General features: G+C 42.5%; 2 non-coding genes across 2 annotated transcripts; both read right to left on the reverse strand.

Annotated features, from left to right (window-relative positions):
- Nucleotides 1-1414: 1414 nt before the first annotated feature.
- Nucleotides 1415-1487, reverse strand: trnav-cac (transfer RNA valine (anticodon CAC)). Its single transcript has one exon. It is a non-coding gene; the product is annotated as a tRNA-Val (tRNA).
- A 348-nt stretch (nt 1488-1835) lies between these two features.
- trnav-aac (transfer RNA valine (anticodon AAC)) lies at nt 1836-1908 on the reverse strand. Its single transcript has one exon. It is a non-coding gene; the product is annotated as a tRNA-Val (tRNA).
- Between the last annotated feature and the right edge of the window lie 11136 nt (nt 1909-13044).

The raw sequence follows: 13044 nt of genomic DNA on the forward strand, positions 1-13044 counted from the left end.
TTGAAGAGGTGAGGATTAATAAGAGCAATCAGGATGGTTTTGTTAGGGGAGTCGATAAAGTGTGGCATTGTAAAAAAAAACACAGCAGGTCAGGCAGCATCTGAGGAGCAAGAGAGTCAACATTTCAGGCTTAACCCTTCATCAGGACTATTAAGGGGAGGCCCTGTCTGACCAACTTGATTGAAGTTTTTGAAGAGGCATTCAAGTGCATAGATGAGGACAATACATTTGATGTAGTTTATTTGGATTTCAACAAGGCTTTTGATAAGGCCCTGCATGGGAGACTGAAATAGCAAAAATAAGAACCCATCAGGTTCAAGAAAATTTGGCTAATTGAATTTGGAATTGGCAATGTGGCAGGAAGCAGAGATTGATGGTAGAGAGGTGTTTCATGACCGGAAGACTGTCCAGTTGAGCCCAGAGGGACCAATGTTGGGGCCTTTGCTGTTTTGTGTTAGATATAAATAAATTAGTCTAGAATGTAAGAGGATTGATCAGTAAATTTGTAGATGATATGAGAATTTGTTGGGCAGTAAATAGTGAGGAGGATAGCCTAAGATTGTCAGGCTGATCAGTGGCAATGGAATTCAATCTGAATTAATGAGAACTGATGCATTTGGGCAGGACAAACAAGGCAAGGGAATACATGAACAGTCAGACCCTGGGAAGTACTGCAGAATCAGAGAGACCTTAGTGTGCATGTCCAGTGGTCCCTCAAGATAGCAGAAAAGTAGACAAAGTGATTAAGAAGGCTTACTGGCCTTTATGAGCTGAGGCATTGATTTTAAGAACAGGGAAATTACGATCGAACTGTATAAAACATTGGATAGGTCGTAGATATTGTATGCAGTTCTGTTATGTGTTATGAGGGGATGTGATGTCACCAAATTGGGTGTAGATTTACCAGGATGTAACTTGGATGGAGGACTTTAGTTAATAAAGAGAGATTGGATAGACAAGGATTGTTTTCCTTGGAGCAGAGGAAACTGAGGGGGAACGTGATTGAGATCTGTAAAATTATGTGGGGTACTGACAGGGTACACAGAAAGGAAAAATGACACTCTTCCATCTCCATCATGCTCAAGATGGAATCTTGCAAAAAAAAAACTATCCATGGTGTCACGACTTCTAGCAGTCAGATGGATTGGCAGAACTTGTTATCAGCATCCTGGGTGCTATGAGTAATAAGTAATTTTAAGACAGCCCTCTTCCTCTCTGCTGCAAAGGGATAATGCACAATGTTTAAATACCTTGGCATGAAGGCTCAGAATATTTTTCAAACTATCTGATGAAGGAGCAGCACTCCGAAAGCTTGTACTTCCAAACAAACCTGTTGCACTTTAACCTGGTGTCGTGTGATTTTTTTAACAGAATATTTAAGAACCATTAGAATTAAGTGACATCGTGAACAAAATGTTTCCGCCCGGTTTCGAACCGGGGACCTTTCGCGTGTGAGGCGAACGTGATAACCACTACACTACGGAAACTGTGATGGACTAATCATCGCTGACAGCCACTTTGTTAAGTTTCGTAAATCCAGTTTTTGTTTAATGTTGATTTGTTTTTGTTGTTGGTTTCAATTTATTGATGAGCTAAATTGAGCGCTGCCGGCCCTTATATGTAAAATCTCAATATTTTTATCTAAGACCGAATAACGGCCGCAGTTTCGCAATTTAAATGGAAAGGACTGTGCGGGCTTTTCAGCGAACAATTTCAGACCCTCAGTTATTCTATCTTTATTCACTTGCCCTCGGTCATTGAATTTATTTGAAATCATTGCAAAATATTGAATAAAAAGAATTTTCCCTACTGCCACCCTCTCGCGAGGGGGAAAATGTTTCCGCCCGGTTTCGAACCGGGGACCTTTCGCGTGTTAGGCGAACGTGATAACCACTACACTACGGAAACGACATGCTAGAAGACCTCTACGATCTTTACTTCAAGTCAATCCATATCTGATAGTTCCATTGTTCGTCACTGTGATCGCATAGCTCGAGACTCGCGCTTCTTTCAAACGGCCGCCGCTAACGGCGCTCAACGGTCACAGTGTTGTCTTATTTCCCTTCTCCAATACCAGGGCTCACAAATCTTTGCACTTGACACCGCAGTTTTTTTGCTTTTGGGGGATGCATAGCAGCCCTTCCATTTTCTCTAACAATCATATTTGTTCGTTTCTATAAATGATGTCACACATAATTATTCAGGTGCATATATCCTTCCCCGACTGTGTCTGAGCTTTCCTTGGGAAGGAGGTTGTCCCCTTCTCCCCTCACTGAGCCCAGCAGCTCCCTTCGCTCAGAGTCAGGAGCAGGAATGGGAGAGGAGAGGAGAGCAGAGCCAGCGCTCTACATGTCAGCAAAGAATTATTTATCAACAGCAGCCGAATCGGGGGTGCAGTGTCGGACAAGGAAGTCTGGAAATTACTCAGAAACCTTGTCAGTTTTACCGTCGCCTCGTCAAGCTAGGTTGGTGGCGATCCATTGGTAAAAACACTAAATCGTCAATTGTATCAGTTTATTTAAGTTGTTGTTTACTAATAAAGTCAATGTATTTTACAGCGTAGAAACTGTCATTTTGCCCGTTGCACCTGCGTTGGCCCCACTGCAAGAGCTCTCCACTTTGCCCCACTTCTTTGGAACACCCACAGGAGTGTTTTTGCCGAGGACTGTATTTTGTAAACCTCTGCTAGTGAACCGCTGATATTTATTGAGGACCTAACTGAATGTCGTTCAGAGAAGGGCTAAAAGTCCAAAATTCACCCACAGGGATGTTCGCCACACTCGAGATATAGAACTGAGAGCCGTTCTGGTTAGCTATCGAGGACAATACCCACCACCATTACGTACACATATTTCTATTAAACAATAACAACAAACAATTAAACTTTTTTAAAACAAGACCCATCGCCAGTTAAGATCCACTGTGCAAATGCCACAATCAATAAGCCCTCAAACGAAACATGACACCCAGGTATGATTGGGGAGGTGTTTGACATTCACGATCAAACGTTAGACAAGACCATCTATGTTACCTGTGATTAAAATTTGTAAGAGTTCGAGCGCCAAGGAGATGATATGTCTTGATACATCTTGTGTGAAAGATTTATTTCATTATATTCCAAGGAATCACATGAGGGTGTTGTTTAACTCAAAAAACATTTGCCATGTGCTCTCATGGGTCAGATCCTTTACTCAGTTCCATAATTTATTTTGCAAGATGTTTGTATTTATATCCTTTCTCTATCCAGGCAATTTTTAGCACTTTGTCATCTTCAAATTGAACTGCGATGACCACTGCAATTGCTTGTTCCTTTTTGAAAATTAGACTTGGTTTCCAAGCTATCTTTCCTTATCCCTCACCCATAGCTTGATGAATATTGTCAGCCATATTTGCTACTGTAATCTTATAATTTGGGCACAGCCTTATTGTGTTTTTTTTATCTGAGCATTCTTCACGAATGGATAATTACCAGAAATATGGAATAGGGTCTATCACAGGACTTCACATCTGTGACACACTTTGTGCATGTAAAGTCTACCCCTGGATAGGCTAGTTCTTCCTGGACATAAACTATAACGCAATAGCAGGTTATTAATTAATATTGAAGGTTTGAAATTTTAATCCAGGAATTTGAGATTAGATCATTTTTATAATATGGTCCCAGATCCCTGGCTTTCAAGGTTTATCCATTTTGTTATCTCTCACTCTTTCCATGGTTGTATAAAAAGGTTTTCCTTTTATAAGTAAAATCAAAACTTTTGGTCTTTGCGACATTAATTACAAGACCAGCGTTGTCACAATATGATTGGACGAGTTTAAGATTTCTTTCTATTCCAGTGTGCGAGTCACTCGAAAGGGCACTATCATTTGGGATGTTAGAGAAGATTTGTAGCTCAGGTTGTAGATTCAGGTTGTAAGTTGGTTGTGTGGCTTTATGCTTAGGGCCAGCTTGAATCCTGGGTTCATTTATTTCAGAGTCGAGAGTGTGGTGCTGGAAAAGCACAGCAGGTCAGGTAGCATCCGAGGAGCGGGAGAATTGAAGTTTCAGGCATAAACCCTTCAGTCCTCACTTTCTCCTAGTTGATTTTAACCTTACTGTGAGGCTTCATCCAAGGATGCCTATTTTGAAGAAGTTCTCCAAAGGGCTTATGCCCAAAACGTTGATTCTCCTGCTCCTCAGATACTGCCTGATCTGCTGTACTTTTCCAGCACCACACTCTCTACTCTGACCTCCAGCATCTCAGTCCTCACTTTCTCCTCCTTTATTGATTTCAGGTTTGGAATTATACTTCCTTTTTTCGAAGAAGGACACAATTTCCCACAAGATATTAAGTTTTTCCAGTTCTTTCTTTCTATCCAAATTATCTTTTCCACAATACTGGAATGAAGCCTGGATCACTATATCTCTGGATGCCTCTAGTGATTCCCATTTTCAAATGATCGCAGCCAGAATTTGCTGTTTACCTGACAGCACCAACTCCAGCAGCAAGGACAGCATTCTCAAACTAGTAGACCTGTGACTCACAACCCACTCACCTTCAACAACACGATCTACAAACAAATCAAAGGGACGCCTATGGGATCACCAATATCAGGACTCTTAGCAGGAGCAGAGGTTAGAACGAACAGCCCTGCCCATGATTCAGCTCAAGCTTTGGGTCCGCTATGTGGACGACACCTTTGTCATCACGAAATGCAACAAATTAGAACCCACAAACACATAAACAACATCCTTACTGGTATAAAGTTCACCGATCAGGAAGAAAACAACAACAGACTTCCCTTCCTTGACGCCACAGTAGAATGAAAAGCCAATGGAGAGCTACAGACCAGCATCTACAGGAAAGCCATACACACTGACCAGATACTCAACTACATCCCAACAATCATCCCAACACCCACAAACGGAGCTGCATCAGGACATTATTTAAATGAGTCACAACCTACTCCAGCCACCACAAACTACGAGAAGCCAAGGAAAAACATCTATACAACGTATTCAGGAACAACAGGTGCCTGGTAAGTGCACTCTGCCGATTCCTACAAAATAGACCTATACAAGAAGACACAACATGCCCTGAGACTCTAGCCACCTGCCATACATCTCTGAGATGACGACCAGACTATTTCGGCCCTTAGACATCATGGTAGCCCACAAACCTACCACCACATTGAAACAGCTCGTGATAAATTTAAAGAACCCCATTCCAACAATCAGCAGAATGATACAAACTATCCTGCAAGAACTGCAACAAACATTACATTGGACAGATGGGCAGGAAACTAGTGAACAGGATACAGGAGCACCAACTAGCCACCAAAAGGTGTGACCGACTATTCTATTATCCATACACACAGATGAAGAAGGTTACCAGTTCAACTGGAACTGGAAGTAATATCACCCACCACAACAGACCAAGACAGATAAATAGCAAGCAAGACAGAACAACAGCGCCTCATCAGAGGCTCACTGATGATGTTACTTAGCATGCTGACAAAACATCTGAGAACAAATCTACTAGCTCAGTGAGTAAACAAACATCTGAAAACAAATCTGCCCGCTCAACGAGCAAACTTACAACCAGGGCACTGTCTTACGTGAAAGTCAAGAAGGAGAGATCAATTCTTTTGCTGTTTACTATCATGGCTGCTCCTGAATTGACTTCCTCAAGGGTGCACAATAACATCTAATGCAGTATTAATCACATTTGAAGATCATGATGTGAAGGGTGCCCGTGTTGGACTGGGGTGGACAAAGTTAAAAATCACACAACAGCAGATTATAGTCCAACAGGTTTATTTGGAAGCACTAGCTTTCAGAGTGCTGCTCCTTCGTCACATAGCTAGTGGAATAGGATCATAGGACACAGAATTTATAGCAAAAGATTATAGTGTCATACAACTGATGCAATATATTGAACAAACTTGTAGAATAGATTGCAGGTTTTGATTCATTAATGTGTAAATCCCAGAACTTCTTTCCAGTTACTTTCACGAGATAACGTAAGGTTTTGTTAAAAAAAGGTGACATCTCAGCTCAGACAATGCATTAAAGTTGTACGGTTAGAGTCTGTATGTATTCCAATCTTGAGTCAGACTGGTTCTATTTCCAAAGTTGGAACTTATGAAATGTCACATGGATTATAAAAAATATTGACTGCCTACAAATGTGTGATTTTTGAACAAAATAGAATGTATCTGCAAATTCAATTCTGCAAATGCAAATTCACTCCATAGATTTATGTGTGTGTCTGTGTGTGTGCGCGCATGTGCGTGAGAGAGAGTGTGTGTGTAAGAGTCTGTGTGTGTGCATACTTGATAGTGTGTATGTGTGAATGTGATGGAGTATATGCCTGTGGGAGAGTGTGCGCATGTTTGTGAGTGTAGGGTGTGTGTGTGTCTGAGAGAGAGTGTGTGTATGAAAGAGGGTCTGCGTAAGTGTGTGACTATTTATGTGTGTGTGAGAGTGTATAGTGTAGTGGGGTCCACCTGTAGTGTGACATGAACCCAAGGTTGAGGCTATACTCATGGGTACTGAACTTGGCTATAAGCCTCTGCTCGGCCATTCGGTGTTGTTGCGTATCCCAAAGTCTGCCTTGGAGGACAGTCACCCGAAGATCCGAGACTGAATGGTTCTGACCGTTGATGTGTTTCCCCAACTGGGAGGGAACGTGCCTGTCTGGTGATTGTTGCATGACGTCCATTCATCCATTATCCTAGCTTGGTCTCACAATGAACCATGCCTCAGGGCATCCTTGCCTGCAGCGTATCAGATAGACAACATTGGCTGAGTCACATGACACCTGCCCCGTATATGATGGGTGGTGTCCCCATGTGTAATGGTAGTATCCACGTCAACATACACGTCTTGCAGTGGTTGCCATGACAGGGTTGTACGGTGTTGTGGTTGATGTTGTCCTGAAGGCTGAGCAGTTTGCTGCAAACAATGGTCTGTTTAAGGTTTGGCGATTGTTTAAAGGCGAGAAGTGGAGGTGTAGAGAAGGTCTTGGCGAGATGCTCATCGATAAAGTGTTCCAGGCTGTGAAGAACATGGCATAGTTTCTCTAATCCTGGGAAGTACTGGACAGTTAAGGGTACCCTATAGGTTGCATCCTATCTGACAAAGGAGCAGTGCTCCAAAAGCTTCTACTTCCAAATAAACCTGTTGGACTGTAACTTTGTGTTGTGTGATTTTCAGTATTTGGAGATAGCAAGTCCCCTTGTTTTACTCCTTCGTCTATCGTGATTGAATTGCTTTTAGATCAGTTTGCTTCTATTATAGTTGTGTCATCTGTGTATATGTCAAGTGCTCAATAAGCTGCATGAAATTCTTTAGTGAACCAACTCACTGTAAGGCTTTCATGAGTAATTTATGGCCAACCGAGTTGAACGCTGTCACTGGATCGACAAAAGTAACTTTGTCTTTTTTATTCTGTTTGGTGTCTTTCGTAATATTTTCCAGAACCTTGATGTCCTCATTATAACCCGGGATTGCTGCCTGAAAGCCCCATCTGCCTGGGGTTAATATGAACCACCTCACTTAACCTTTTTTGCCATGATCTTCATAAACAGGCAAAGAAATGTAGGGCTGATGGTAACTGGCCTCTAGTTCCCAATGTCCTTTCAGCATTCTTTCCATTTTCTGAATTTGGAGCATCCAACTTTTCTTTAAAGGGTCCTGAAAGGTGCTAGTTTTTAACCAAAGTGAAAAGAGACTAGGTAGACATGAGATGTCTCGGTGATATTGAGGACTGCAGATGCTGGAGATTAGAGTCGAGAGTGCGGTGCTGGAAAAGCACAGCAGATCAGGCAGCATCTGAGGAGCAGGAGAGTCGACCTTTCAGGCAAAAGCCCTTCATCAGGAATCAGACATGAGATGTCACCATCTTGGATGTCTTGTATATTCTCCAGTGTCATGCTGTAGGGTCCTAGTGCACTTTAGAAGTCTAGCCCTTTCTCCCATTTTCCAGAGTATTTTGTAAATTTATGAAGATTATCCTTATTGTTAGGCATTGATTATTTTGTAATTAGCTTAGGCCACCGTGAGAGATATAGCCACTCAGAGCTACATAATGTAAAGCGCTTGGAACCACTAACTGCCAAGGCTAAACCAGGAAGGAGGAACTATAAATGGGCAGAAGATGAAACAAAACTTCTTCCTCACATGGAACAATAATTTATGAGATGCTTGTTTATCAATAAAAAGATTGTGGGCATCTTTACAACAAAAACACTCAAACAAATTTCTGATAAGAGAAAGACAGGGCAGCCGTGTGGCAGCTCCACCTATAGGGAAAACAGCCCCAGCCGATTCAGCCTCTTCCGATAGTTGAAATTCTCCAACCCTGGCAACGTCTTTGTAAATTTTTTCTGGACCTTTTCAGGTTTCACAACATCCTTCCGATAGAAAGGAGACCAGAATTGCATGCAATATTCCAACTGTGGCCTAACTAATGGCCTGTAGAGCAGCAATATGACCTCCCAACTCCTATACTCGCTGCTCTGACCAATAAAGGAAAGCATACCAAACGCCTTCTTCACTATATTATCCATCGATGACTCTACTTTCAAGGAACTATAGACTAGTATTCCAAGGTTTCTTTGTTCAGCAACACACCCAAAGACCTTACCAATAAGTGTGTGAGTCCTGCTCTGATTTACTTTCCCAAAATGCAGTACCTTGTATTTATCTAAATTAAACTCCATTTGCCACTCTTCAGTCCATTTGCCCATTTGATCAAGATCCCATTGTGCTCTGAGGTCACCTTTTTCACTGTCTACTACACCTCCAATTTTGGTATCATCTGCAAACTTAGTAACTATACCGCCTATGTTCACATCTAAATCATTTATAAAAGTGATGAACTGCAGTGTACTCAGCACTGATCCTTGTGGCATACCACTGGTCACAAGCCTCCAGTCTGAAAAGCAACCCTCCACCACCACCCTCTGTCTTCTACTTTTGAGCCAGCTCTGTACCCAAATGGCTAGTCCTCCCTGTGTTTCATGAGATTTAACTTTGTTAACCAGTCTGCCATGAGGAACCTTGTTGAATGCCTTACTGAAGCCCATATAAATCACATCTTCTTCTCTGTCCTCATGAATCCTGTTTCTTATTTCTTCAAAAAACTCAATCACGTTCGTGAGACATGATTTCCCATGCATAAAGCCATCCCTAATCAGTCCTTGCCTTTCCAAATACACGTAAATCCTGTCCTTCGGGATTTCCTCCAACAACTTGCCCACTAATGATGTCAGGCTCACCGGTATATAGTTCCTTGGCTTTTCCTTACCACCTTTATTGAATAGTGGCACCATATTAGCTAACCTCCAGTCCTCCGGCACCTCACCTGTGATTATTGATGATACAAATATCTCAGCAAGGGGCCCAATAATCAGTTAGCTAGCTTCCCACAGAGTTCTAGGGTACACCTGATCAGGTCCTGGGGATTTATCCACTTTTATACATTATGGGACATCTAGCACCTCCTCCTCTGTAATATGGACATTTTTTAAGATGTCACCATCTATTTCATCACATTCCAATCTTCCATGTCCTCCGCAGTAAACACTGATGGAAAATATTCATTTACTGTCTCCCCCAGCTGTCTCCTGCGGATCCACACATAGGCCACTTTGCTGATCTTTCAGAGGCCCTATTCTCTCCCTAGTTACACTTTTGTCCTTAATGTATTCATAAAAACCCGTTGGATTCTCTTTAACCCTATTTGCCAAAGATATCTCATGTCCCCTTTTTGTCCTCCTGATTTCCCTCTTAAGTATAGTCCTACTGCCTTTATACTCTTCGAAGGATTCACTTGATCTTTCCTATCTATACCTGACATATGTTTCCTTTTTTTCTAAATCAAAACTTCAATTTCTCTAGTCATCCAGCATTCCCTAAACTTACCAGCCTTCCCTTTCACCCTAACGGGAATATACTGTCTCTGGGCTCTCGTTATCTCAGTTTTCAAAGCTTCCATTTTCCAGCTGCCCCTTTACTTGCAAACATCCGCCCCAATCAGCTTTTGAAAGTTCTTGCCTAATATTGTCAAAATTAGCCTTCCACCAATTTAGAACTTCAGGTTTTAGATCAAGTCCATCCCTTTCCATCAATATTTTAAAACCAATCGAATTATGGTCACTGGCCCCAAAGTGCTCCCCCACTAACACCTCAGTCACCTGCCCTGCCTTATTTCCCAAGAGTAGGTCAAGTTTTGCAGCTTCTCTAGTAGGTACATCCACATACTGAATCAGAAAATTTTCTTGTACACACTTAACAAATTCCTCTCCATCTAAACCCCTAACTCTATGGCGGTCCCAGTCTTTGTTTGGCAAGTTAAAATCCCCTCCCATAACCACCCGATTATTCTTACAGATAACTGAAATCTCCTTACAAATTTGTTTCTCAATTTCCCGTTGAATATTAGGGGGTCTATAATACATGCCCAATAAAGTGATCATCCGTTTCTTATTTCTCAGTTCCACCTAAATAACTTCCCTGGATGTATTCCCAGGAATATCCTTCCTAAGTGCAGCAGTAATGCTATCCCTTATCAAAAAACGCCACTCCCCCTCCTGTCTTGCTCCCCTTTCTATTCTCCCAAGGCATTTGTATCCTGAAACATTAAGTTGCCAGTCCTATCCATCCCTGAGCCAATTTCCTGTAATTGTTATGATATCTTAGTCCCATGTTCCTAGCCATGCCCTGAGTTCATCTGCTGTCCCTGTTAGGCTCCTTGTATTGAAGTAAATACAGTTTAAATTATCAGTCCTACCTTATTCTCTGCTTTGTTCGTGCCTGCCCTGACTGTTTGACAGTTCCCTTTTCCACCTGTACCAGTCTTAGATTTATCTCTTTTCTCACTATTTTCCTGGGTCCCCCCCCGCCATCTTACTGGTTTAAACTCTCCTGAGCAGCTCTAGCAAAACTCCCTGCCAGTATATTAGTCCCCTTCCAATTCAGGTGCAATCCGTCCTACTTGTACAGGTCACTTCTGTCCCAGAAGAGATTCTAATGATTTAAAAATGTGAACCTTTCTCCCCTGCATCAGTTCTTCAGCCACGCATTCATCTGCTCTATCCTCCTATTTCTATCCTTACTAGCTCGTAGCTCCGGGAGTAATCCAGATATTACTACCCTCGAGGACCTCCTTTTTAAATTCCTCCCTAACTTTCTATATTCTCCCTTCAGAATCTCATCATTTTCCCTTCTTATATTGTTAGCTCCAATGTGTACAATGCCTTCCTGCTGGTCCCTTTCCCTTTTGAGAACATTCTGCACCCTCTCTGAGATACGCTTGATCCTGGAACCAGGGAGACAGCGCAACATTCTGATTTTTCACTGCTGGCTGCAGAAATGTCTGTCTGTGCCTCTGACTAGAGAGTCCCCTATCAAAATCAATCGCTTGGCACCCAAAGGGTTTTTACAAATATATTAAGGACAAAAGGGTAACTAGGGAGAGAATAAGGCCCCTCAAAGATCAGTAAGGCGGCCTTTGTGTGGAGCCACAAAAAATGGGGGAGACACTAAATGAATATTTTGCATCAATATTTACTGTGGAAAAGGATATGGAAGATATAGACTGTAGGGAAATAGATGGTGACATCTTACAAAATGTCCAGATTACAGAGGAGAAAGTGCTGGACGTCTTGAAATGGCTAAAGGTGGATAAATCCCCAGGACCTGATCAGGTGTACCTGAGAACTCTGTGGGAAGCTAGAGAAGTGATTGCTGGGCCTCGCTGAGATATTTGTATCATCGATAGTCACAGGTGAGGTGCTGGAAGACTGGAGGTTGGCAAATGTGGTGCCACTGTTTAAGAAGGGCAGTAAAGACAAGGCAGGGAACAATAGACCAGTGAGCCTGACGTTGGTGGTGGGCAAGTTGTTGGAGGGAATCCTGAGGGACAGGATGTACATGTATTTGGAAAGGCAAGGACTGATTAGGGATAGTCAACATGTCTTTGTGCATGGGAAATCATGTCTCACAAACTTGATTGAGATTTTTGAAGAAGTAACAAAGAAGTTCAATGAGGGCAGACAAGTAAATGTGACTTATATGGACTTCAGTAAGGCATTCGACAAGGTTCCCCATGGGAGACTGATTAGCAAGGTTAGATCTCAGAATACAGGGAGAACTAGCCATTTGGATACAGAACTGGCTCAAAGGTAGAAGACAGAGGGTGGTGGTGGAGGGTTGCTTTTCAGACTGGAGGCCTGTGACCAGTGGAGTGCTAGGTCCTCTACTTTTTGTCATTTACATAAATGATTTGGATGCGAGCACAAGAGGTACAGTTAGTAAGTTTGCAGATGACACCAAAATTGGAGGTGTAGTGGACAGCGAAGAAGGTTACCTCAGATTACAACAGGATCTGGACCAGATGGGCCAATGGGCTGAGAAGTGGCAGATGAAGTTTAATTCTGATAAATGCGAGGTGCTGCATTTTGGGAAAGCAAATCTTAGCAGGACTTACCATGAAGTGTACAAGGTCCGAGGGAGTGTTGCTGAACAAAGAGACCTTGGAGTGCAGGCTCATAACTCCTTGAAAGTGGAATCGCAGGTAGATAGGATAGTGAAGAAGGCGTTTGGTTTGCTTTCCTTTATTGGTCAGAGTATTGAGTACAGGAGTTGGGAAGTCATGTTACAGCTGTACAGGATATTGGTTAGGCCACTGTTGGAATATTGCATGCAATTCTGGTCTCCTTCCTCTCAGAAAGATGTGAAACTTGAAAGGGTTCAGAAAAGATTTACAAGGATGTTGCCAGGGTTGGAGGATTTGAGCTACAGGGAGAGGCTGAACAGGCTGGGGCTGTTTTCCCTGGAGCATCGGAGGCTGAGGGGTGACCTTATAGAGGTTTACAAAATTATGAGGGGCAAGGATAGAATAAATAGACAAAGTCTTTTCCCTGGGGTCGGGGAGTCCAGAACTAGAGGGCATAGATTTAGAGTGAGAGGGGAAAGATATAAAAGAGACCTAAGGGGCAACTTTTTCACGCAGAGGGTGGTACATGTATGGAATGAGCTGCCAGAGGATGTGGTGG

The sequence above is a fragment of the Chiloscyllium plagiosum genome, unplaced genomic scaffold, assembly GCF_037043375.1.
Source record: "Chiloscyllium plagiosum isolate Xiang-an unplaced genomic scaffold, Cpla_swu_hap1 HiC_scaffold_16, whole genome shotgun sequence".
NCBI classification, from domain to species: domain Eukaryota; kingdom Metazoa; phylum Chordata; class Chondrichthyes; order Orectolobiformes; family Hemiscylliidae; genus Chiloscyllium; species Chiloscyllium plagiosum.